Source organism: Equus quagga, unplaced genomic scaffold, assembly GCF_021613505.1.
Source record: "Equus quagga isolate Etosha38 unplaced genomic scaffold, UCLA_HA_Equagga_1.0 203_RagTag, whole genome shotgun sequence".
NCBI lineage: Eukaryota > Metazoa > Chordata > Mammalia > Perissodactyla > Equidae > Equus > Equus quagga.
In genome coordinates, this window is record NW_025798627.1 from 11,178,632 (window position 1) to 11,205,879 (window position 27,248).

Here is a 27,248-nt window from a genome sequence, read left to right on the forward strand (position 1 = left end):
CAAATTCTTTTAAGAATAGGAGTTATGCAATCAAAGTATCTGGATAGTTTTCACACCTTAATTTTAGTTCACCTACTTATAAATTGGTTTATAATTTTGAAGGTAAATAGTCTTCATTAGTGCAAAATTGAAGAAATAATAGGTAGAATACATTTACTTGTAAAATTTGGAATATAAATATTGGTCTAGTGTGATTCAGGAAAAGAGAACACGTGATTAGATATGTGATAATTAAATCAACAAAACCCATTTAAATAATAGAAAATATATTTTTCTACATTCTATTGCCATTCCAATTTAAACAGAAAAGTCCTCAATAAATCCAGATTATTGTTTTTTCATGTCTAATTAGGATTATAATATTGTTCATTAAATCAGATTAGATCAAATAATCTGAATTTTCCCATATTTGAGTAATCTTAAAATCAAATTAGTTTTTTAATTTAATGTTATTTTACAAAAAACAAAGAGGTGAATTTAATTTTTAAAGACGTAATAGAAGTCTTACTTATTATTATTAGAAAATAAAATAGAATCTCTGGCTGTGAACTGAATTAGGGTCTATGTTTATTAGGTTACTAGTATTATTATCAGATGATAAGTTGCAAATATTTTCCTAGATCATATTTTGTTCCTTTTTTCCCTTTAAACTAGTTCGTTAACTTAAAAGAGATAGTATTATGCAAAACTAACACATTAATATTATTGTTTGCAAAAATGGTCAAAATAGTGTATTTATTTTTAAAATGTAAAGGAAGGCTTATCTTATTATTGCTTCATGGTTTTAATTAAATGTATGATATGTTTCCTACCTTACCACCAATTAAAAGAACAGAAATCTCAACTCAACCCAACATAAATCTACATAAATAAATACCATCCCTATGGTATTGAGGCTGGAGCTCTATACTTTATTGAGGTTATTGGATGGAGCCCAATTTTCAGAGAAATTTTATTTCCTTTAACTTGGAACATAACTTGAAAAATGGTAAGGTGGCATAAACTTTTGTATAAATCTGTTGGTATTTCTCTATTCAGGTTTAGGTTAACCTGAGCTCAGTTGTGTTTCTCATAAAACCATAGAGACTCCTGACCATTCCATGTCGTGTATTCAATAGCAGTGATAGAATGAAATAGTAACCAGCTGGTTTACCAGAGTGCCCCTCTCCTTACAGCTTATTCATGGGGAGGATTATCAGCATATTCATGAGCACATGGTCTAGGTTTTATCAACCAAAACTAAGACAAACTTGTCTTATCTCCAAGTACTGATTTCACAAATTTTACAAATGAATATTAATTTGAACCCATGCCCACTAATGAACCTGAGACCAATTGTTATGCAGATATTTTGTGTGTAAATCTCAGTTTTATCTGCCTTCCAAGGATAATTTGAAGAAGAAATTGAAACTTTGGTAAGTACTAGAAAAGAATAAAGTTATAACAAAAATAAGGAGAATTAAAACTATGGGAAAAGAATGTCATCAACACAAAACCATGATTTTTTTCCCTTAATTCTGTAGTTATTTTCAAATGTGAGGCAGAAATAGGAGACTTGTTTTTACTTAGATAATGGAAACCTAATATTAGAGTAACGCTGAAATGTTATTAATCAATCTACACATGTTTTCTCTAAAAATTTGTTGTCAATAATTTGGATTTAAAACTTTTTAAAAAAAATGCCGATATAATCTATTAGCTAAGGCAAAAAAATATAACTTATGCATTTGTGTTTTAGAAATTTAGGTATAATGGTGGTTTGAAGCAACTGCCTGGAATGGAGTACAATTAGACAGCATTCATGTCATGTGTAGACATTGCTACATTTTAAAAGTGTTCAACACAATTTCATTAAGTCCCAGTTAATTAACTAAAATATCCTGGAACTTGTCAGGTTTATTCGTGTAGATGTATATATTTATTGTCAGCTTTACCCTCTGGTCCTTGACAGTTTTAGAGGAAGGATGCGCTATTGGACACATATATCCTAATATCCCTGAGGGACAAAAACTTCTTTTTGCCTCAAACAGGAGAGTCTGCCTTCCTACAGCAGCTCTCCCTCCAGAAGTTAGCAGTGGGCTCATCTTTCCACACTGCACTCATACAAGAGAACCACTTTTAGTTATTTATTTGGTGAGGAAGATTGTTGCTGGGCTGACATCTCTGCCAACCTTCCTCTATGTTGTGTGTGGGAAACCACCACAGCATGGCTCGATGGGCAGTGTGTAGGTCTGCACCTGGGATCTGAACCTGCAAACCCTGGGCCGCCAAAGCAAGCATGCGAACTTAACCACTATGCCACCAGGCCAGCCCCAAGAGAACTTCTTTTAATAAATGGTTTGCTGCTGCCGAGATTATTTAGCTAATTTCTTTGAGAGTTCACCATGTGCCATGTACAATATTAATTACTCATGTATAAACTCATTTAATCTTCCCAAAAACCCTAGGAAATATTATTAGTATCTTTGTTTGCAGATAAGAAACTCCAAAACCAAGGCACAGAGCTCTTGAGTAAATTTGCCCAAGGTCACATAGCTATCAAATGGCAAAGCCAGGACTTGAATCCTGGCCAGCTGGCTCCAGACCTCATACTCTCAACAAGTCTGCTTCCCTTTCCAATTGGTTCCTGGTACCTCGTCCTCCCTAGAGCCAATGGATGCTATTCCCAGAACCTTAGGTTAAAGCATAGAATGCGTCATTCTACTGAAACAATGACAGAGTAAATAATCTTAGGTTCCCAGGTTAGTCTGTGAGTTTGTGTGATCAGCAGGAATTTTTTTAAAAATCATGCTTTTGTTTCCCACTTCCTTCTTATCAATTGCAAAAAATGAAAAGAAAAAAAACCCTAATATACCACAGTTAAAATATGAGCTATATTGCAGTGGTGCAGCTTAATGGACTTTGGCTTCAGATCATTGGCACATGAACCCCAAATTCACCATTTCTTAGTTCCCCTTTCTCATCAACAAAATGGAAGTGTCAATAATACTGCTTTACAGGGTTTGGTGAGGAATCCAGGAAACAATACATAGAAAATGTTTAGCACAGCACTTGGCACTTAGTAGGTCTCCAACAATGTTAGTGCTCATCATAAATCTTCTGTGAACAGGACTGAGGACATAACTTGCTTCCACACAAAAGCTCATTCCAGTCAACACACAGACAGAATACAACCTCTTCACAGACAGGGATGTGTGTGGTTTGTGACCACAACTTTTAGACTGTTCACACTTTTGCCATATATGATATATGCCAGAATCTAAGAAAACTGATATTAATCACCATTTCTATAGAACTTGAGCACTTAAAAAGTGTCTCATACTAACAGTTTATAAAGGTATATTAAAAAGAAATTATTGCTTTTTCTTTTTTTTACACATTAAGCTCAATGAAGTACGTGGTGAGTCCAAAGTCAATCATCATTGACAAATCTTCAACTTGAACTTACGTCCATTGTGACTCCAAATCCTATTTTGTTGTGCTATTGTGTATTACCTACTATTAGCCCTCTTATTACTGATTATGCACAAAGTTGAATGAGGACAACGATCCACCAAATTTAAACTCAATCTCTTCTAACACAAGATAATAAAAGTAAATTTATTGTTGTTGCTTGCATGGATTTTGTGGAATTTAGTACATTAGAGACAAATTTAGATGTTCACCAGGAAATTTTTAGTTTTGACTAGTATAACAGCTGCAGAAGCTCAAAATTAAAAGAACATTAAGAATGACCAGATTAAACTCAATTTGTAGGGCTCCAAGTTTTTGGTGCTTATTTTGTTTTTGTAAAAATGTCTTTATTACAGGGACTTCTTACTACTGCCTAATGGTAGACACATATTTTCTTATATATTATATTTCAAAAACATGATGAAAGAGTACCTGTGCAATAGGATGGTAAACACTCATTTAGGTTTTGGTTTAAGATAATTTATTCTAAAAACTTGTTTTTTAATATTTTAGTAATTATAGCCCACATTGAGAATGCCATGAAAACTATAAACTCTCTCTCCCAGACAAAGTAAACTCATCTGTATTCATAAGACCTCTCATTTGCATAGAGTTGCGTGAGTTTCATGGGATCTTCCTTTTTGATGGATCCATTAAGAGTTCTTAGACTCTTATTTATGAACCTATGCTAATTAATTCAAATAATTATTTTTTTAGAATGAGGTAAATTATATGTGTATATTTTTCAGCCACCTCAGCTTATAAGTATCTGAGCACTCAAAAAACAGACATGGACATCAGAAACAAATGGCCTATAAGATTATTTCCATCAACCAGAGGGCAATACTGCAGGGCTCCAGGGCGGGGGGGGGGGGGGGGGGGGGGGGGAAGCAACATAGTAGCTAGAATCTGCAACTGTTAATTTCCCATCTTCCTTTCTGCACCGCTCTCCGTCCACTAAGTTCCTTCACCTGCACCTACCTAATCCTCAGGTTCCTCCAAAGCAAATGCCCAGGAGCTACTTTCTGGCCTCAGGTGTCCAGCAGCATGGAAAAAAAAAAAATCTTCAAGAAGAATTCCTTCTTCTTTGGGAAACTTCAGTGTTTGCTCTTAAAGCGTTCAATTGATTCGATGAGGCTCACACACATTACTGAGGGTAATCAATTTCCTTAAAGTCAACGGATGGTAGATGTCAATCACATCTACAAAATACCTTCACAGCAACATCTAGACCAGTGTTTGATCAAACAACTGTGCACCTTAGGCCTAGCCAAGTTAACCCATAAAATTAACCATCACAGCTAGGAGGGGGATTCATACATATTTGCTCTTTTTCTTCCCCCAATTATATAGGCTTTTAGACTTGGGAATTCTTCAAACGTTCCTACAGGAATGATCATTGGAATTGCAGTGAACTCACCAGTTACATTTATAAGGATAGACAACTTAATAATGTTTAGTCATCCAACCATAGCATGGTATATATTCTCCAGTTGTTCAGGGCTTTTTTTTGGAGATGGGCAGTCTGATGTGGTTCTAAATGAATGTAGAGTAAATGTTTAAAATAATTATATTGTAAATAGAGGAGGGTAAAGAAATATAAAAGGCTATAAGACTTCTACACTTCAAAAAGAAAGGTAGCATGTTTTCCTCTACATGATCCACATAGGACCTTCCAGAATTGCTCTTATTCTTAGCAAACTAAAATGTGTTCTCATTACAGTATAATTTAAATGGGGAAATTTCTGTTCACAACAGAATTTCATCCTGTCGGAGAACAGCTGTGTTTTAACTCATATAACTGTACCATTCTTGCTGTTAGGGGGTGCTAGGGTTAAACATCATGATCCTCGGTTTAGCAAGTGCTCACAATGTGCCAGGCTCCATGCTAGAGGTCAAAGGTAAGCAAGACAGGACCCGGGCTCTGGACAACATCAGCTCCACCTCAGTTCAGTGTAAGACGGTGCTGATTAAAGCATGAACTCTTGATCTGTGCTGCTGGCCGATACTCTATTTTTTGTCTTGTCACAAGATCAAGACTGAATTCCGTAACTAGAGTGTTTTCTAAAATGACAAAACCTGATAAATCAGATATTTTCTGTATATATTTATGATATTTAGGAAACCTTGGATTACAGATGAAACATCAAAAAAAAATAAAACCCCACCTGAAGTGAAGAACAATCTAATGGATTCTACTGAATTGTATGTGCTTTGGTTAAGATATTCTAAAGCATCTTTTCAACTGCTTCTAATTCTGACATTTCATACTTTAACAGAAATATTTCCTTGCATCTAAATCCATCACAAAGGTCATGGTTGTGTATCAGAAATTGTTCCTTTTTAAGACAAAAAGAATGTGGTTAAAGAAAATGATATTCTTAAGAATAAAACTTTGAAGAATGTTTGGTTTCATTAATTTGAACAGGAAGGCCTTCCAATGAGATATGAACAAGTATTAAGGTCGGGAACAAACTGAAGGGTGAAACCCATAAAATGGCTTTCCTAAATGTTGTTTAATACTTTAATTAATTGAGTTCCTCACATGAGTTAACTTCCTTAATTATACATTTTCCAAAAGGATTTCCTGTGCCGTGTTCCATGTTATCAGTTCAAAAATTATTCCAAGAGACTTACTCAGTCTTTTTGATCATAAAATTAATATATGTCCATATTTTGTGAGCCATATTCCTGCCTACTTCCTTCAAAATAAATACACCAAAATTAACAAAGAGGGCTTTTTTAGTATCACTCAAACATCCTTTAAAAATCCACTAACTGTGTAATTTTTCAGATTAACCCTGAAAGCTGTTTGTTCACTAAGTTCTCAACTGTCACCACTCCAGTATCATAAAGGACTGCATATTTAAGCTTACAAGTTCTCAGCTATCTCAATTCTACTAGTGTGCATACCATAAAAGACTATATGCTCAAAACTTTTAATGTTACGTGTAGTTTCTGAAGGTGGAGACCTCAATAAGCTAAATAAATCTAGTTCATGGGTTCCTAACTTAGAAATAAGAGACTCCAGCTCAGTGTGTGCTCAGAGGGTTTCATTAAGTCTAACTATGCTGTAGGTCCTGAAAGAGCACGTACTTAACAAAAAAAAGTTAGACTTTTACATTTAGACAACATTCTGCTCCTAATTACTCAAAATCGTTTAGACTTCAAGGGTTGCCCCACATCCTGGTCTATGTTTTTCTTCCAGACATAATTGCATAATGTTATAAACGTGGAAGGGAAACAGTCTGCAAATACAATGTATAAGCTTTTCTATCTGAAGAGCTAGCACAGTATATCCATTCCAATTTGAATAGCTCTTTGGAATTAAATCAAATTTGTCACAGGCAACAAAGATCATTGTGCATTGTATTACTTTATTGATATAAGAAGATAATAGAAATTAATGAAGGAATACTTATTTGAGTGAATTAACCGAGTAACTTCCTAAGTTTATCTCTCCCCTTTTCTCTACTCTTCATCACATATGCATCATTATAGCACCTGAATATGAAAAAAGTGTTCATTTTCCTTATATGTGGGTCTATAGTTCCTGGATTCCAGATGTTAGTATTGCTTCGTTTTGTTGAGTCCTTCACCTCCAGACAAGTTTATATCTTGCTAGTACCTCTAATTCAAAGGCAGGTAAACACATTATCTAAAGGAGGATTAAAAGTTACCCGTGGGTTTCTTTTAATGAGCACAGAACGCTCTTCTCCCAGGTATCTGTATGGCTAGGTCTCTTTCCTCCCTGTAGTCTTTGCTCAGATATAAACTTTTCTACAGGGCTTAACCTAATCACTATTTAAAATCAACCTATACTGACACTACCACAACCCTCTTGCCCATCTTCATCTATTTTAGTTTGTCCTAGCTTTTTCCTGTAACGCCATTCACTTTGCAGCAAACCACTCACTATAATTTACATATTTTCTACATTATTGTTTACTTTCTGTCCATACTACTAACTTGCAAGTAGAACACTTCTGCCTGGTTTTGTCCCACAACATGTCTTGAGCACCTAGAGAAGTGCCTGCCTATGGTTGGTGCTTAACAATTGCTTAATAAATGATTAAATGAAGGAATATGTTTCTTTATACCAGTCTTTATGCAATAGATGCTGGAGCTGAGATTCTGAAGGTGTTAGAACCACGACACGTTGCCAAAGAGAAAAATTCAGAAAGTAATTACCATTTTATTATTCTTAAATCGACCTAATATTTATCCCTTCACTACTTCTGTAAAGGGAAATAAATTAGTAGAGATGATTTCTGTAATGTGTTTAGTGTTCAGGTTTCACTGAATTCTGAAGAGTGACCTTTCAAACTAGGGTAAATGAGAAGGTTGCTCAGTATTTTAACACAAAATGTTGGAGCATTTCCCCAACTGGCCAAAGAATGCCTGAAATTGGCAGAATTTCTTGTTGAAACTGGCAGACTTGCCAACTGTTGCTTCCCAACAAAGTCTTACTCCATTCTTATTGCCTTTCTGGACAATAGCACTAAGGCTATAGAAGGAGAAGAAAAACTTAGCAGTGAAATCAAAAGAAAGTAAATCAATCTTTTAAAAAAGCATATATGGTTAAATACAAGGACTGTTTAATTGCCAAAAATTCTACATCTGCTCAATAATAATTGATGTGTTACATTTGTTAATCTGGAATTTATAAAGCTTTTTAAAGTGTTGATTTGTTGATTCGTAAATATTTAAAGATAATTCTAAAAAGAATGCCAACTGTCAATGGCCTTTCGTCATCGTACAGTCTTGCAAGTTTTCCATACTTAAAAGCCAAAGGACTATTTTATAAATTGAAATATATATTTGTCATTAAATAAAATCATGATTTGTTTGAGAGCCTCATGATGGATTTTCATAAAATATGTCTTCTGAATTGACACAAATCACAAGTTATAGCAATACTTTTCTATTTTAAATTCTCCATGTGTTTGAGACTCAGAATATTAATTGTCCGTTCACCTAGAAATATCACAATTGAGTTATTTTTCCTTCTGAGCCGAGGTATGTGTATCATTCAGGGAAACAACAATTTTCATTTGAGAAAAAGACTAATCCTCAAAATACATCCAGAGATTTCAGGGAAAATAGGCATATAAAATACATCAAGGTTGTAATTTTACTTTGCTTCAATGTATTATCACCACATATTAACACACTGATGGATTTTAAACCGTAAGCAACAAACTAGTTTAGATTAAGCAACTCTCTGTCCTAAATGAAGTATTGCTCAAAACATAAAAAGTAAATTGTAAAATACCTTTTTCTTTAAGTCTTCCAGAACTTTCTGAATTCATTTGATGTGGTCATTATTGAATAATATGCTTTCAAATAGTTATTATTAGAAATCACAAATGATAATAATGTCCTTACAAAAACTGTATTTTGTTTTAAGAATTAGTCTACATTCAATTTATTTCTGGTATATTTATACATAGCATGAGAACCCAATATTCTACAACCCATTTTCCACCAAGTAGCTTAAAATAGACAAGAATAATAATAAAATAAAACTGAACAAAATAATTTTTAAAAGACAAAAGAGTGACAATTTCTAATCTAGATGGGCTTGATGAAATGGTGGAAAAGGCACTTAAAAATAAACTTTACAGAATAAAAACCTTGATAGAATTTTTAATTCAAGTACTTTGCAATTAAATTGGAATGCACAAATGATCACTTTGTCACACTGAGCAGAGACACTTCACACTTTCTCAAGCTAGTATCAGTCCCTACAGTGACAAGTGGGTACTCCCAGTAGTCCTGTTCAGAAAAAGGCGTTGCCAAAAGATTTGTTCCCTCTCATTCAGATTCTGCAGAGGCACCACATATTCTTGAGAGCCTTTTCTAATATGGCGTTACTTGTAGGATGAAAACAGATGTTTTGAAGCCTAACTGTCTGATCCTAAATTAAGTATAAAAAGTTGCTGTCAATTTATAACAGTTTCACTAATTATTACAATTGACTCTCTATTGAATAGTGGATTTAAGGGTATAGAATAAAACTCATATCTGTTTTAGTAGTTCTTCAGCTCTTAAATATGCTAGATCACCTTGATTATGTTAAGGATCTCTATTCCAGGAGATTGCTAGTAACACCAGAGACATAACTAGCTAGTCTATAGCGTGAAATATGACCTTAAATCAATTTTTTAATTCATATTGTTGCCCACAAACAAATGTTGTTAACAATTGTCTGATTGGTCTTATTTTAACTGATTTCTTTTACTAAGTAGGTCCTCACTTCATTTATTTCTAAAGGAGTGGATGAGCTCTCTGTGTTTACATGTATCACATTTTTAATTGTATGTTTTTAAACATATAATTTAAAAATTTTACACACCCTAAACTTTTGTCCCTTGGAGTAAAATCAGGACACTGCATTTTGTTACAGGTCTGGTGACAGTGTCTTGGTAAATGGCAAGGTGAAATGTTAGGAGATTTACTCAGAAGTTGATGAAACTAGAAATGAAAGGAACAATTACGGAGTTAAGGACCAATCAGGAGAACAGAGAACAGAGAAGATTCAGAATTCTCACCTAGAGAATAAAGCTATATGACTGTAACAATGTATTTATCTTAGTAATTATTGCTTACTGAGTAAAAGACTGATATAAAACCAGAGTGAAGAATGGCATTTGGAAGTAAAAGAAACCAGAGAGAGAAAAGGGGAGTGAACAGAACAAAAAGGAAATGAGAAAGAACATAAAAGGAAAGACTATAAAAAGATAAAGATAAATTGGTTCAATAAGACATATTGTATTCACCAGAAAGGTTAGGAAATAAAAATGCAGCACTGAACTGCATCAATTAAGATGTGGAGACAGTTTGGATACATGGCCATGCACACAAAGTTGATATGCAAATGCCTTCCAGCTGCTTGGTCTAACATTTCAGATAGGAAAACTTTGTCTGCTCTTTTGTTTGGGGAATGGAGGTGAGTGTTAAGCCTAGGGGTTATTTCTTCTGATAAGAGGTGAAGATTGTTTATGAAGAAGTTGTGAGAAGCAAACACTACCTTCTGGGTGGTAATCATCTTCTAACACTTGGACCCAATTGCTCAAGTTAATGACTCTCCCTTTGACTGGAGGGTTCGTAGAATCTGACCTACTGACAGGTCTTTGTCTAGGACAATTTCTCAAAAGGTAGCCCAGAAATTGGGCTACTTTAATCAATCACACCACATTTAAAGCAGCAAAGCTGTTTGGTAAAATGCAAGTCCTTCTTCTCATTCCAGACCTCCTGGAATCAGTCTGGGGTGGCTCAGCACACAGAGGGAGGTGATGTTTAAATGATCCCTGTGTGCCCTCAAAGCAGCTTTCTCTTTCCCGAAGTCTGGACATTGTGAGCATAAGACATAACAACACCATAAGGTTCAAATTTACAATAACAGAAGAGTGAACAAGGCACATGTTTAAATCAAGTCATTCTCTTTCTAAATAATGAAGCAGTAAGTATAAATTCACAGTGAACTACACATAAATAACAAGAGATTATTACTTTCCCTTCTAATTCTGGCTTTGAGAATTATTAGTTTTCTGATTCGGGGGACAGATTTTCCCTGTCTGAATCATCCTAACTTAAAAGTCTTAGGAATTTGATAATAATTCCAAAATACATACAACTTTACTGACCTTTTTCTCTTTCATTGGACCCAGGGGTAAGTGCACACACACACACGCACAGACACACATATACATTGATTGATTCATGGGTTGTTCATCATTGGTGTTCCAAAACTTCCTGCATTTAACTAGGAAAGTAAACTAAAGTCAAATAGAATTCACACACCTAAATCATATTTGTAAAGTTCAAAGTGTTTAAATTGTGTATATGACTATGATTTAACTGTAAAATCTTAAAAGAGGTCTAATCTTAACAATATTCTGACAAAAGGAAGTGAACTTTCAAATTGGATCAGTACTGTGTGAGGCAGCTGCATTTCCCACCCAACCCCTCTGACCTATTTGAAGCACATTGCATTTTTATGTATTTTGATCCATAGATTCACAACGAATCCATGATTTCAAAGGAATCATACTCTGCATACTGTTCTACAAAAACTTTTTATAATTTTTAAAATCTCATGCATATAAATAAATACCTGTATATCTAGAAGCCATTTTGTCCATCATGTTCCTCCCTGATTAAGTCACATACATGTCCCCAAAAGTAAGCCATTAAACTAAATTTGTACCAGTCATTCTCTTGCTTTACTTTTTTATCACATATATATGAATTTCTAAGCAATATATTATTTAGTTTTGTTGTTTTAATTTTTGCTTTTACGGAAGTGAAATCGTTCTGAATACAGTCTTCAGAGACTTACTTCTTTCGTTCAGGGCTATGTTTTGGAGAAGCATCAGTGTTAACATGTGTAGCTGTGGTTTTTTCTTTTCACTGTTGCAGTATTCCATAACAAGAATGGATCACAATGTATTTATACTTTCTCCTGCTGAGGGACATCTGGATTGCTTCCACCATTTTGCTATTACAAACAATGAAGAAATGAACGAATTTTTTTTTTTTTTTTTTACATATCTCCTGGTACACATGTGTCTGAGTTTCTTTAGGGAATATATTTACAAGTGAGATTTCAGGATCCTAGCAATCAAAGTGCCTGTACCAATTTATACTCCCCCCACCAACCAACAACGTCTGAGGTTTCCATTACATCACATCCAATACTTTGTAGTATTGTCAAACTTTTTAATTTTTCCCGGTCTAGTGGGTGTAACATAGTGTTTCATTGTGGTTTTAATTTGCATTGCCCTAATTATGACTCACAGCAAATTTGTATGTAAAATGAATTAAAATTTTCCTCTGAAACATTTGCTTCTAATTGGGTAGCAGTGGCTTGATGTTGAGGAATTACAGTTGAGCCACTTTTGTTTATATTATTTAAGAAAAGGACTAACCATCTATTTTTGATTAGGTAGTCCAGGAAAGATTGTTTTATTGCTTTCAAAACTGGGACTCTATGAATAGCATTTCTTATAATGAATAAGAACACAGATTGACAATGCCTCGAATCATATCCCTAACTTTCCATTTCCCTTTATCTAAAAACTCCATCAGATACACGTCCCCTTTAAAATAGAGAGGAAGAAAACAAATAATTCCATTCAGATGTCTGTGTGCTTTTTTTTTTTTTGAACAGATTTTATTTTTAGAGCAGGTTTAGGTTCACAGCAAAATTCAGTGGAAGGTACAAAGATTTCCCATATACCTGCTCTCTCCGCACATGCACAGCCTCCCCCACTATCAACATCCCTGACTAGAGTGGGACATTTGTTACAACCGATGAACCTACATTGACACATCATGATCACCCAAAATACGTTAGGATTCACTCTTGGCGTTGTGCATTTTATGAGTTAGGACAAGTGTATAATGACATGTGTGCTTGTTATAGTTTTTTGAATATTTTAAATCATTTATGAAGCTTACAAGTCTCTTGAAAGAGGTAGCATCTCTCTTTCTACTGTTATAAAACTGTTTCTGATATATAAAAACCTCACAGAAGGCATTGGAGTTTGTGTCTTTCACAGGATTCCTCATTTTGGAAACCACTTGATTGCCCTTAGATCCATCAGCTGAATTTAACCAATATATTTCTTCAGGGTTCTGATTTCCTCTTAATAAATATGCTTAGATTTGCCTTTTATTCTTTTGGCTTAATTGTTGTGCTTCACTATGGCAACACTATATCAAGAAGTTTTCTCTATTATTCTTATTTGCTGTATCTCTTTTCTGTGTTTTTAAGGTTTAGTTAATTTTGACTTCATTGTGTACTCACTTCAGCCGGTGGTGCTACTTGAACAAAATTGGTTTTCTTTTGAGTTTTTTCTAGGTATCGCTATGGTTTTTATTAAGGCTTTGTAATATTTTATTTGTATTCTCTTTTCTTGGATAGTGATCTGTTTTTTGGTACTACAGATATTGATATTTTTCAGAGGAAAGTGGAAGTAAGACCATACTGACATATAGATTACTTTATTAATATGTGCAACACATTTACTAACCAAAATTAACTCATCAGTAAATTTTCTGGTAGCCAGAAGTAATCATTGATATATTTATTTTCTGCTTATTCCAAATCACCAAAAGGGTAGAAAGATTCTTCCATACAATTTCAGCTGGGAAGAAAAATAAAATGTCTAGACCCATGCAGAAAAAATAACACTCTGTGGTCATTTCTATTTCTAGTGGTATTTTCTAGCAAGTTGGGAAAATATTCAAAATAAACTTCAACTTTGAACCTTCTGAATTCCATATGTATGCGGGTAAAGCCTGAGACTGACAAGTTATTTTTTCCAAAATAGCTTGTACGAAATCCAGATTCTAAATAAATGCAGAGTCTCTATTGATGTAAAAATACACCTCTGTTTAATGTGACCAGACTCCAATCTTAACAGCAACATATACTAGACAATTTATGATAACATATAATAAATGATTAAAATATACGAAGAGGTAAAATTTTAAAAAGCAATTTTACAAAATAATTAAAAAATGTTTTTTGATTCACAAAAGATTTGATTGCAAAGATTGCTTTTAACATAGGCGTTCTTAATACTTCTGAGTTTTCACATAAGATCCCTATTGCTTTTATAGAAATCCTTGGCAATAATTCAGATGTTATTCTTAGAAGTAGCAGCAAATTGATAATCCATAAGGGTAAGTTCAATAAAAGCCTCTCAAATCACAAGAAAAGCTAATGAAGATAAATAGTTTGCAAATGCAAATTTGACATTTTTGAAGTTCTACAAGTCCATATACTGTGTAAATGCAAAGGGAAATGTGCTAGATTATGGCTGTATCTTGCTTTCAACATTAGTTTGATTCTGAGAAGATACATGTAAAGCACGTTTGTAGACATTAAGTCTGTTTAGCAGTGGACAAATCTCAGTAGTTAGTAACGCCCTGTGTTTAAAGAGAGTTAAATTTCATTGCTGACATGGTCTAGCCTCTGGCTCCCTCTTGGCAAGTTCTACATCACTTTTTCCCCCTCATTCACTCGACCTTTATTACGTTGACTCTCTTTCTGTACTTTAAACCAGCCACATTATTCCCTCCTCAGAACCATTGGCCAAGTCATCCTATCTACCAGGAGCAACCTTTCTGCTGAACATTTCAGAGCGTCCACCTCTTCCTAGTGCTAAGATCTTGAACAACAGGTACCATCCTCCATGTTTGTATCCCTTAAAATCCTCATGCTTAAGATATAAGACGGCAGGAACAAAGTTCTTGATCACTTCCAGGTTAGCATGGTGGCAATCTAATTGTGCCTGATACATCTTCTCCCAACTTCCCTCTCAAATGCAGCATTTAAAATACATATGTTCATGATTTTAACAAAGAAACACGCTAGTATATAATTTTAAGTTAAGTTCTATAAAAGCCCACTATCCACTAATAATATTGCCAAATTCACAGGAATGTTCTCTTGTCATCCAGGGTCCTACGATGATGCACCAACCACTTGTGTTGCCACCTGTCAAAACCTTGGATGGCCCTACTTTCAGGTATTGCATACATTCCAAAAGACCATTCATGACCTAATGAAAGCAATGTGTTGGATTTCCAAAGAAGTCAAGGATAATATGAAAATGTTAATGATAATAAGAAAGATTTCACAGAATAATATACAGTTTAACTTCAACTAACTTCTGAATAAAGGGAACTTTGAAAGATAATCCGACAAAATACTGATTAAAGAGGGACTAATAGACATCTGTCAAAATTACAAAGTCATTTCCTTAGGACGTTTGAGTGTGGATTTAGCCCCCATGTTTCTGTTCCCTTGGCTAGAGGACTAGAAATGTTAAATAATTGGAATGGGTTCTATCAGATTTAGTAATATTAGTAATTTAATAACATTAGCCACCAACACAAAAACATCACACACACACACATATAATGTCTGTGGCAAATATTATAACTATTGTTATAACTAGATATATATATATGTATACACACATATATAGAAAACAAATTATGTTTAATGTTATAAAATAATAGCACTATGTTGTTCATTTGAACTAAATTCCTTTCTTCAGTAGACTTCTTTGTTTTCTGATTTAAATAGTGACTGATATGTTCCTAAAAATGGATGTAAAACTTCCCCATAGTTGGAACGTGAGAGGATATCTTATTTATAAAGAAGGGAACAGAAAAATAGGGAGCAAGCTGTTTTAAAAGTTAAAATCACTCTAGATACTATTTTTAAAACTCCTGGCAAAGCAGTTTCAATCTTAATCCTGGGCATTAATTACAAGCTTTAGGGGTATTGGTGCGTCCAAAAAAGATGACTGTTACAGATGGATTCGCCCTCTTATTTATATTTGGCATTATAGTACCATGTCAGATAAGATATTAATTATGCAATTGTTATCACACCTCACAGCCCCCTTCTCAACAAAACTAAAGTAACTTTCCTGTCCTAATTTATTTTTAGACTGCAAAGTATTTCACAATTCAATCATGGATCATCTTAATCAACTATAACAGCATTAAAGAAAAATAAAGCCTACTAAATTATTTTATCTTTAATTCAAAGCTGAGTGACATAATTTCATCTCCTGTACTTAAGCTGTGATTTTTAAATTCCCAAGTCATTCTGCCAGACCCAAAAATAGACCCTCTATAATTATTCTTTGTCCCACAGCATGTCTTTGGGAAGCCATCATTGTTTTTCTCTCCTTTTATGTGTCAGCTTCCTTTGCACATTACATTTCATATGACTCACTGTTCCTTAGTACAATGCTCAAAATGCCTACTTATACCTGACAGCTGGATTTTTCTTCCTGAACTGTTTTATGTGAAGTGGTGCCAGATCAATTTTTATAAGGCCTCAATTTTGCTTAATGAAGACGTATAAGAAAGAGTATTAAGTGGAAGAAAATTTACCTACTAAGCAAAAATTGATTTTGGCCTCCACTATCTGTGTGTGCCAGTCATCTTCACGTGGAAATTAAGAGGATTACACAATATTTTTTCTAAGTGTCTTTCAACTTATAAATCCTGACATATACTGGACAGTTTGAAGGAGATAAACTGGAAGTGGCTTGTCAATGAAAGGTCCAAATTTAAATTGCTTTCCCTTCATTAGGTTGGTCTCACAGGAGTATGGTAAGATTTTTTTGTGAGAAGTTCACTGCCCCTTCTGTAATTTTTAAAATTTTGTTTCTAACAAGTACAGTTTAAAGTGGATATGTATTTAAATTCCACCAAGAAAGAAGTTGAAAAATCGTCCCTGGAGAGATTAAAAAATATAACTGAGAATCAGTTGCAGTTTGCTATCATATTATTTAAAAATATTATTTTGACTCATACATGGTTTGAATTTTTTTTTTGAGGAAGATTAGCCCAGAGCTAACATCTGCCACCAATCCTCCTCTTTTTTGCTGAGCAAAACTGGCCCTGAGCTAACATCTGTGCCCATCTTCCTCTACTTTATACATGGGATGCCTGCCCCAGCATGGCTTGACAAGCAGAGCGTAGGTCCACACCCGAGGTCCTAGCCAACGAGCCCCGGGCTGCTGAAGTGGAACATGAGAACTTAAACACTGCGCCACCAGGCCAACCCATATGTGTTTTAATTTTAACCCAATCAAAGAAGCACAGAACTGAGACTCAGGAAAGGGCACTCCTAGTCTTAGCTCGTCTCCCACTGCTGTGGGATATGAGGCAAATCACTAAACTCTCCTAAGTGATTAAAAAGTGGTCACTTCAGGATTTCTATAAACTTTCATAAATGTATTTACTTATCATTTGTTCCTTTTCACATTTGCTTTACACTAAATTACAATTTAGGTCTTACTCATTTTTCTGACTACAATGCCCAGCATAATGGTTCTCAAATGCAATGCGTTTTGATTTTTGGTAGAATTGAATTCATCATTTAATATGTCTAACACTTTGGACCAGTGATCTACAAACTGGGGCATGCACACCCCCTAAGGGTTAGGCAGAAACAACCTGTTTTATAGAAGTCAATTTCTAGATCCTTAGCCTTCATTTGAACTCCATCCTAAAACTGATCTATCATAGAAAATTCCTAAAGTCTCAGTGTCAAGCTAGTTCTCCTTTTTTACCTTTCCTTTCATAATCTTCCTTTCACTTCTATTCACACACACACACGCGTACACACAAGCATTCTCTCACCCTCTGAGTCTTACTACAAAGCATTTCTGCAAGGTGTAATGATGTCCTAGGCCATCAAAGAGGGGAGAGGGACAATGGATACACTGATGTTTGCCAAACCGCCTTCAAAAAGACACATGAGCTCCCCTCTTTCTTCATCTCATTAAGTGATATATTTCTAATAAAATTTTAGTTTTGGGGGCTGGCCCCATGGCATAGCAGTCAAGTTCACATGCTCCAGTTCAGTGGCCTTGACCTCACCGGTTCGGATCCTGGGTACGGACCTGGGCACAGCTTGTTGAGCCACGCTGTGGCAGGCATCCCACATATAAAATAGAGGAAGATGAGTACAGATGTTAGCTCAGTTCCAGTCTTCCCCAGAAAAAAAGAAAAACATTTTACTTTTTGTGTTTAAAAATTATGCATCAAAATTTGTAACAAATTTATTATGTTTTGATCTAGAGTATAAACTCTAGAGCCAAAGTGCCTAGTTCAAATCCTGAAGTGACCACTTTTTAATCACGTGGTGAAGTTAATAAATCTACTTGTGCCTCAGTTTCCTCATAGGTAAACCTGGGATAAACATAGTACCTACCTATATGTTTTTAATAATGTGATCATAAAGTCTGAAAACTTAAATATGACTTTTTCATGTATTATAAGTGAGCAAATCATCTACACTATGTCAATCATGTTTCCAGACTTGGGGACCACTCTGTATATGAATTGATAGAGACAAGTAGTTGTAGAAATATGTAGTGCTTAGATCAGGGCTTGGAATTTAGTAAGCCTTCCAAAGCATTAGCTACTATTATTATCAACATCATCATCATTATTATTATTTCTAATAAAAATTGTAACAGTAATACAATCAAGGAATTTTTAAAACATTCATTGACAACCACTTGAATAGGAAATTCTTTCAAATAAAATTTTGACCTAGATACATATTTTCTTGCATAGAAGATTTTGAGCAGGAAGATGTCACTTAAAATTTCCTATGAAATGATTAGAAGAGATTTGCATAGAAGTCATGCAAACTCTTCAAAGGAAAAGGAAGACATCACGACATTTTAATTTTTAAAATGTCACCTACTCTCTCAGTGGTCTAGCTCCCTCCCTCCCCCTTTCTGGCTCCACTCTGTGTTTACTCCCTTCTTTTTCTTTATTTGCTTTTTGCTGGCTTTCAGGTGATCAATTAAAAGAATTTGAAAAATAAAGATATATTTCAGTAGCATAAAATTGTGTCGGGGGAAGGTGGATCCTGGAGTAGAATATGATGTCAAAGAGACCAAGAAATGAAGTAAACTTTCCCACTGTCAAGAAAAGTGCATTCATTTATTTATAAATGACTGCGATAGGCATTAACTTGTTGTTGCACGTATATTTCATTGAGAACATTTAAAAAAATGATATAACAGTTAAATGTTGAAAATGTCAACATTTAAAATCGGCCATATGTTTTGCAAATGACCTGTCAACTTAAATGGATGTTTTTTCAAAATTATTTGAGAGATGGTGTCAACAGAAAAGTTAGAAGAACACTGCACTGGATTGGCGTGTTCAATTCGTCTTTGCACTCCCTCCCCCATGAGGAATGCACTTAAAATAAGTTCATTAATAGATATGCGTATAATGTTTTCTTATACCATATAATGAGTTATAGCATACCTTTCGTTGTACAGTGCATTTGTAACCAGAACAATTAACTTCAAGTTCTTAACTTGACTTAATTAGAAGAGGATAAATTGAATCTGGAGTAAGTAACGTGACTAGATACTGCATGTATCACAGGGAAATGAGCTGTTGGTACTATCAGTAAGCAAATGAATATAAGGCTTTGCAAGCAATAGGTTGGAAGATAGCAAAAGGGCTTCTCTTTTGTTATTGAGGATAATAAATTATAAGAAGGTTAAGAAGATCCTTTGCAACTAAATCTTATAATTCTATGTGTAATAATTTATATTTGTAACTTATGATTATTAGCAAATAGCTCACATATTTTTGATAATGAAGTTCTATTTTTGATAATGAAAAACATTATACATTGGCAAAACCATAAGAGGTTGTCATTAGATGTGGGAAAATTCCACAGTCTTTTTCCAAGATGCATTGACCCATAAAATAAGCAATCAGTGAACAGACAGCACTTATCTCGAGTTTTTATCATACTTGAAAAGCTTATTCAGTGGGATAGACTCATATTTATGATTAAGAATCAGACCCCTCAGACCAATTCTCAGAGTCCACTAGACTCCTGATGAATTCTGATAGACAATGGGGTGTGGATTTCCCCTATGTAGGAAAACCCCACATTGAAAAAAAAAAAACACCTCCCTATACACACACAAAATTTGTTTCACTTAGATATTTTGCTATTGTTTCATTTGTCTTCCATCCTCTTCCAGGCCTTATTTGAGCCTTCTTTCAAAGCAAATTAATTATCTTTTTATGAACCGTATCAATTTTGACAAAATCTTCCTTGTTCCCAAAACATGGACACCCTAGCATGAATTTGACAAAGTGTATTATCAGTCCGGCTATGCCACAATTCATTTGTGCCTATTAGAATTATAAATATGCTAGTTCTTCCTAAAGTGTCCATATTTATACCTTTCTGAGATTATCTAATTTTCTGTCTATGTTACTCCATCAGTCACAATATGCCAGATGGGAAAGCCTTTCCACCTTGTGGCTTGTTCCATTATTGTATAACATCCTGCTAATACATTTAATGATGTATTATTTATAGGTCTACTAGTTATTAAAAACAAATGATAACACACTTACATTTATTGATTCCTGTGAAAGTGAGCATATTTCTACCCAGAGTAGTAGAGAAGTATCTAGGACCTAGGAAGAAAGAAAGGGTGTGGCATATGAGGAAAGCACAGTCATTTACTATATTTTACAGGAAGTTCCTGCTGTGGCTAAAAGTTCTTTGCTTTCTCAGACTGATGCAGATGTAAGACAAAGGAAAACCCAACACCAATACTTGTAGCTTTTAACATGCTGAATCTAAAGCTTGCCTCCTGATGAGAAACAGACCCTGGATTTAAAGGAAACTAAAGCTATGATTCAATAATCCTGGCGAATAGACTTGGTGACAATTAATTAACTCAAGCAAGCCTTTGACCCACTCTTATTGTTTTAGGCTGTTTTACATGACACCAAAACCTCCATATTGAAAATTCAACACGTCAGTCAAATGTTTTGTCTCCGTGACTCCAAAGATCACCTTGAGTGAGAGAAATTTGAGAAACAAACAGCTATCAATTCCCATTGTAAAGAATTACCTCATTGGGCACATCCACATTTTGTAAGTCAAATTTGGCTATTGTTAATTAGGCTTTAAGCAGGAGAGTCCTGCTCTATAAAGAAAAATAATGACCATGTTGAATTTATTATTTTTTATTATCTCATATATAAACTTGTTTTTCACATTTACTATATAATTAGTAACAAACTCTAACTTCAAATCATTTGGGATTCCATTTTATAGAGACTGTGCTAATCTTAGTTACTTATTTCCTTAAAAAGTTTATTGTTCCCTATTTACTCTTAATTTTTTCCAAAGCCTTTGTACATTCGTGAAAGGATCCAGAGAGCAGTGACATGACACACTGGTTGCTTTATCACTGGCAACACTAATATACACATACGCATAAAATCACAAAATAATTTAGAATGAATTTTCCCATCATTAGAGTAAATTTTCTGAATCATAGCAGACCTTAGAATTTAGCCTTCAGCCAGATGATACAAATATTCCTCAACAAATCCTATTAAGATAAGTTTTGTGTTTTCTTTATAGGGAACAATGATATTGAATGTTTTTATGACATCTCAGATTCTACATGACATTTGATAAACTATTTGGTGGAAAATTATATAGGAATACAAACAAACATACATAGGTACATATGTAAACTTGAAGCACATTAGCTGAACTTTAAATGCATTCTGAGAAAAAATTCATGCAATGACAATGAAGAGAAAGAAATGTGTTTGTTCACATAGATATATTAAATTTAAAAGACTAAGACTATATTTTTTTGTTCACATTTTGTAGTGGCTGGTTTGGAAAGCTCTGTATCTTTGTAGCCAGAACAATGCCTCTATAATATTCTATTATTACTGTCTAGATTGATGTCTTTGAAGGTCAAATTTGTCTTTGAAAAAGTTTAGTAGTGAACAGACAAAAACCGTTTTTTCTCTTTTAAGTCTTTTGTAAATGCTGTAATGTGAATTATAATTTCTAGTCTATTACCGCTCCATAACTTGGAAGTCTTTCGTGCCACTTCTGGGCACAGAGCTGTTAAAAGCTCTATATTCAATCTTCTAATGTATTAGCTTTATAGCTTTAAAGGACTAGAAGGATCCTAACAGCTTTTTTGATACAAACCCTGCATTTCTGAAATGAAAAATGGGAAGCAGGCAAATAAATAGACTGGTTAAATGAAACAAAATAGTATCCTGGTATGACAACCAGAATTAGTATGTATTTCTCTTCAATATACTTGTATTGACTGTTCTATAAAATGACCACAAACTATCTAATTATGCCTCTTAGAAGTTATCTATAAGCAACACTCCATTCTTCACATAAATTTAATTTTTCCCATGTTCTTCTGGACATTTTCGTATCTGGTGAACTTGGAACTTAGCAAAGCATTTTCTGATATTTACTCTAAGATCCTGACAATTGTTAGACAGATTCGATAAATCTTCCCTGTCATGGTGCCCCAAGCAATTAGTCACATACTGCTAAATATGGACTTCAATAAACCACCTCATTTTGGATTCATCTCCAATCCAATTGTCCATTGAATTTGTCAAGGTATTTTCTAATTGGGAGCACACAATATGCTGATGTATCTTACATTTCAGGATAATTGTTGCTGCAAGATCTCTTATGCAGTTCTGGTGCAACCCCTATTCAGTCTTGTGATTGATATTTCTACTGAAAAAAAAATTGGCTCTATCAAATAATTTTCTGAAATTGCTTTCCATATTCTGACATGATTATGCTACTCAATTAACAGCACACACATGTGCTTAGAGACTTTGTGGCCACTCTGTCTATCCAGGTCTCTCAATTGCCACTTTATTGTATTTTTTTCTCTTTATGTAAGCAACTTGGCCCTATTTAGTACCAAGGCCTTAAGAAACTGACCAGGCAATAAGTTTTTATATTGAAAAAGGATTGAGAAAAAATGTTTTCTATTATACAAGATGAAGCTCAACCTGTTAGCAGGGGCATCAAGCCAACTGCAAGCATTGGTGAAGTAGACGAAATTAAAGACAAAGCACAGACTCTGGTCGTTAAACGTAACTCTTTTGTGTCATTGATTTTTCAATCTACCTGAACCCATACGTAAATATATATTTTCTAAAAATGCTAATTTTCAATTGAAATTTCAGTAATAAAAAGCCTGATCATTTGTGGATGTAATTGGGTGTTTGGACTTTATTTTGAGGATGCCGTTAGCTCATTTCACAGGATGTGTGTATCTAGGGTGAGTTCCCAGAGATGCACAGGGTAACGGACAGGGATCTGAGTTAGGGCATGTGTTTCTAGCTCCCCTTTGCCACTGTCCACTCGCATGAATGTGGTCAAGATATTTCACTTCTCTGGTCCTCCATGTTCTCATCTATAGAGTAAAGATTTTGTGTCAAATTGATGTTGTTTATATTATGAACAAATGATATTTAAACAAAATAATAAGCTCAAAATGCATAAAATTGGTTCTCATCAGATAAAAGCTATTATTACTATTATTAATGAAACCCTTAGGTCCTTCTAACTGTAGTTGCTATAAATGGCATTGAGTTAAGCCTTGGCTCCTGAAGTTTTGAATCATTTCAAATGGTCTGTGTTTCCACTAGAATTGTATGCAAAAATATAGGTACTTGCTGTATGTGTAATTAATTTCAAAATAAAATACTGAGTTAAAAGTGTCTTCTAAGATCAATTCTCCTAAATTGTCAACTGGTCGCACGTTCATGGCTTACCAACAGATACCTCACTAAATAATCTTCCAAAAATCATGTTGCATACTGTTTTGCTAATTCTGAAAAAAAAATTCTGTAAACAGAAAGATCTCAAGTCTTAAGTGATTGCTCATAAAGTGAGCAATTCCAAAGGAGAAGTTTCACAGGATTATTTAAAATAGCCCATCTTTTCTGAAGTATACTTTAATGGTCTTAATATAAGTAAGGAAACCAAATTGAATGTAAAAGAAAAGAGGGTATTATTTATTTTAATATCCTCCCTCTAGGATCTAGCTTGGTGGTGGGCACATAGTAAGCAAACGCTCCAACGACATTGTTCTCTCAGTGATGGTTTTGCTCTATGGGGGGCATGTGCTTCATATAAACTTCAGAATACTACTGATCAATATCTAGATAGACAGTGACTATTTGAAATACATCAGAGTCTGGTGGTAGTTCTGGTTAAGAGTATATGTTTGGGAGTCAGAGCGTCTCAGGTTGGGATCCACTTTTGCTCTCCATTAGTGAGATGAGTTCAAGCTTTAGTTTCTGTATACAGAAAAAGAGAAGGGACTCATTGCTCTTAGAATTGAGTATGATAGCATGCTTCTAGTGCCTACAGCAGTGCTTAGCACACAGAAACACTCAATAAATGGTAGCTATTACTGTTTAAATTACCCTATAATTCTCACTTAAGTTGTTATAACATCAAATTAAACCTTGGTTTGTAATAATTTATTTCCTACTATTTATTGCTGATATTTTGGTAAGAGATTTCTAAATACTACCTCAATGAGTTCCTGACAATTTCTGCTCTCCTTTTATTAGTTGGTAGAACCAGGATGGGATGCTTAGTCTAAATACCCCTCCTTTCTCCACTTCCTCCTACCGGCTCACCAGCATTTATATGCTTGAAATAATATGCAAAAGAATTTGAATATTGCCGAAGAAGGAAATAGGAGGTTGTTTTGTTTTGTTTTGTGGGACCTAAGCTACGATGATGAGGACATAAAGACTCAGAGGTGGGCATGGTACCTGTGCTTTACTGGACATTTAAACTGGTCGGGAGCTTCTAGGGAGCTGAAGACAGAGGAGATATTTTCACGATCAAATTAGTAAAACTCTGGACAGGAATTGTGCTGTCTTAGGGTCTAGGTGGCAAGACAGCAGAGGGTAAAGTCTAAGGCCCAGCTCTGCACAGGACACAACAGGACTCTGGCACCCCAAGAGTTGAACACTTTTAGAGGGTCAGGAGATAGTGTCTTTGTGATATCATTTTCAGGATGAAGTAGTAAGAAATGGCAAGAGTAAGGTCAATTTCAGTGATTCTAAGGGCAGAGGACTAGAGAGAGGTCAGAGTACTAGAGAAAGAATGGTGTGTGTTGGTCCTAAGAAAGGGACTGGCTTGTGAACCATCCCTTTAGAGATCCCAACAGACACTTGGGACGCTGTAGGATGCTGGAGGTCCCATGTTCTAAGGTGCAGATAAAATTAGGAATTTGTGAATTATTGATAATATGGCTAGATATCCAGAGGCTTCTGGGGCCTAACAAGATTTCAGTCACAAGAATAATTATGCACAAGTTTAGTTAGGTATAATTAAGGTAAATATTTAAATAGTATGGAACCAAGACTAGGTTTCAAAGTATTTGAATTCATGAAAATAGTAAGTGAACTATGGGATTACCTAACTGATTTAAAGTCTCTTGTGCTTTCATATGAGTCACCTGGCAATAAGAAGGTATGTGTTATATCCTAATAAGGTTATTTTCAGAAGGGAAAAAACGAATATAGCTTCTTCCACATGGGAAGTCTTGCCGTTGATGTACGTAACCATAGGGATTAATCTATTCACGGTTTAGATAGTTCTACCTAAGAAAGGGAACATGTAAATTCTTGTAAGTCAGCATTCACAGATACCCTTTAATGTGTTCAGAGGAAATTCTCAAATGGCTTTGAAAGCCTTAAGTAAATCCTTTCTCAAAACCCATGCAAAGCATTCAATATTCTGACGTATTAAATCCACTTAAAAATAAACTCCTAGACATATATGGTTACTATATTTATGTGTAAATAATCCAAGACTAGATATTAGAAATTTGCTTTCCTTCATCTTCTTTTCTGAACACTAGCCTTCCCCGACACCTCTACTCTCTTATATCCTTTACATGCACATTTCAAAATTTTTTTTTCTTTTCACTCAACATACCACTCAAACATATATAGTCCTGAAATATAAATTCATATTATCTCCTGTTGAGTTTGGATTCCCAATTAAGTTATATGAGTCCCTTAATGATTTATTTTCCTTCTGGCAGTAGTCGATAAGAATTCACAGCTGGTTTTAATGTATTCTTTGAATATGTATATATTTTTTGTAGCTGTAGGCAAATACATAAAACTTGGCAAAGGCATCATGCTCTACAATGAGCTTCCCCACAAGGACAGCTGCCTCTCCCTATTGGTCCATGTCTTTTTCTTTTAAAAAAATTTCAAAAGAAGAAGAAATATGATTATGACAACCTATTTGAGCCATACTTTCAAGCAGTTTCATTATAACGCTATTTTTACACTTTCAAAGAGCAGTGGTTCAACAAATGAGATATTTCCAAGATACGCATTATAAATATTACATCATAATCTCACGAAAGAAATTTGATCTCTTCCAGAACTAGTTTATTAAATGATTCTTTTAATCAAACTGATTCTTGACAGAAACTTCTCTCTTATATTCACTATCTGGGAAAGATATTATCTTCTAAAAATATGAAATATTAACAGATTTAATTAATGGCAACCACTACATGAAAATGATTTTTAATGTTCTTATTCTGGAAGCACTCTTAGAAATGTTAGCATCTATTTCATTTTATAGATTTTGGAGTAATTGCTATTAAGAATGTATAGTTCAGTGTGACTATAGCAACTGAAGATTCAAGGAGTAGGGCAAACGGAGATTAAGTTGGCATGAGAGCCAGACACTGCTTCCAAAAAGATTAGCCATTAATCGTAGTATTTTTTAAACTGCTATGTTTAATGGCTTAATATTATGCTATTTATCTTCATAACATAATATACATATATAATAGATTCTTTAGAGGTGGATTAATACCTCTAGTTACAGTAATCCAAAGAAGGCCTTTTTGATGCATTTTAATTTAAACTCATATACAGTAAATATTTTTCTTTCTTTCTTTTTTTTTTTTAACTGCTGGGCGCTGTGTTTCTGACGCAGGAGATTTGGGTGGGGCTTGAGAATCTCCATTTCTTTCTTTTTTTATTGTTTCATTTATTTTATCGAGGTCATATTGCTTTATAACATTGTGTAATTTTAGGTGTATATTATCCTATATCAGTTTCTGTATACACTGCATCATGCTAACCACCCAAAGTGTAATTTTTTTCCTCACCATGCATATGTGCCTCTCTACCCCTTTCGCCGCCCCCCTGCCCTCCTCCCCCAGTAACAACTAATCTATTCTTTTCGTCCACTTGTTAGTTTACCTTGCACATGTGAGTGAAACCATACGGTGTTTGTCTTTCTCTGTCTGGCTCATTTCATTTAACATAAAACCCTCAAGGTCCATCCACGTTGTTGCAAATGGGATGACTTTCTTATAGCTGAGTAGTATTCCATT

General features: G+C 34.5%; 1 protein-coding gene and 1 long non-coding RNA gene across 4 annotated transcripts in view; one reads left to right on the forward strand and one right to left on the reverse strand.

Moving 5' to 3' along the window:
• LOC124233508 (uncharacterized) overlaps positions 1-27,248 on the reverse strand; it is a 63,873-nt gene that overhangs the window by 21,651 nt on the left and 14,974 nt on the right. Inside the window, exon 2 of the long non-coding RNA XR_006887082.1 lies at positions 20,407-20,469. This is a non-coding gene — a long non-coding RNA (uncharacterized LOC124233508). The remainder of the gene's footprint in view (positions 1-20,406; positions 20,470-27,248) is intronic.
• The window catches only part of LOC124233507 (calcitonin gene-related peptide type 1 receptor), a 103,175-nt gene that overhangs the window by 3,451 nt on the left and 72,476 nt on the right, over positions 1-27,248 (forward strand). The window contains exon 2 of one of the 3 annotated variants that reach the window (XM_046650652.1): positions 14,929-14,996. The exons of 1 other annotated variant lie outside the window; for it this stretch is intronic. The gene's annotated coding sequence lies outside the window, so the exon portion shown is untranslated. Of the gene's footprint in view, positions 1-14,928; positions 14,997-20,819; positions 20,936-27,248 lie in introns of those variants that run through there. One more of the 3 variants, XM_046650654.1, reaches the window with a different exon arrangement.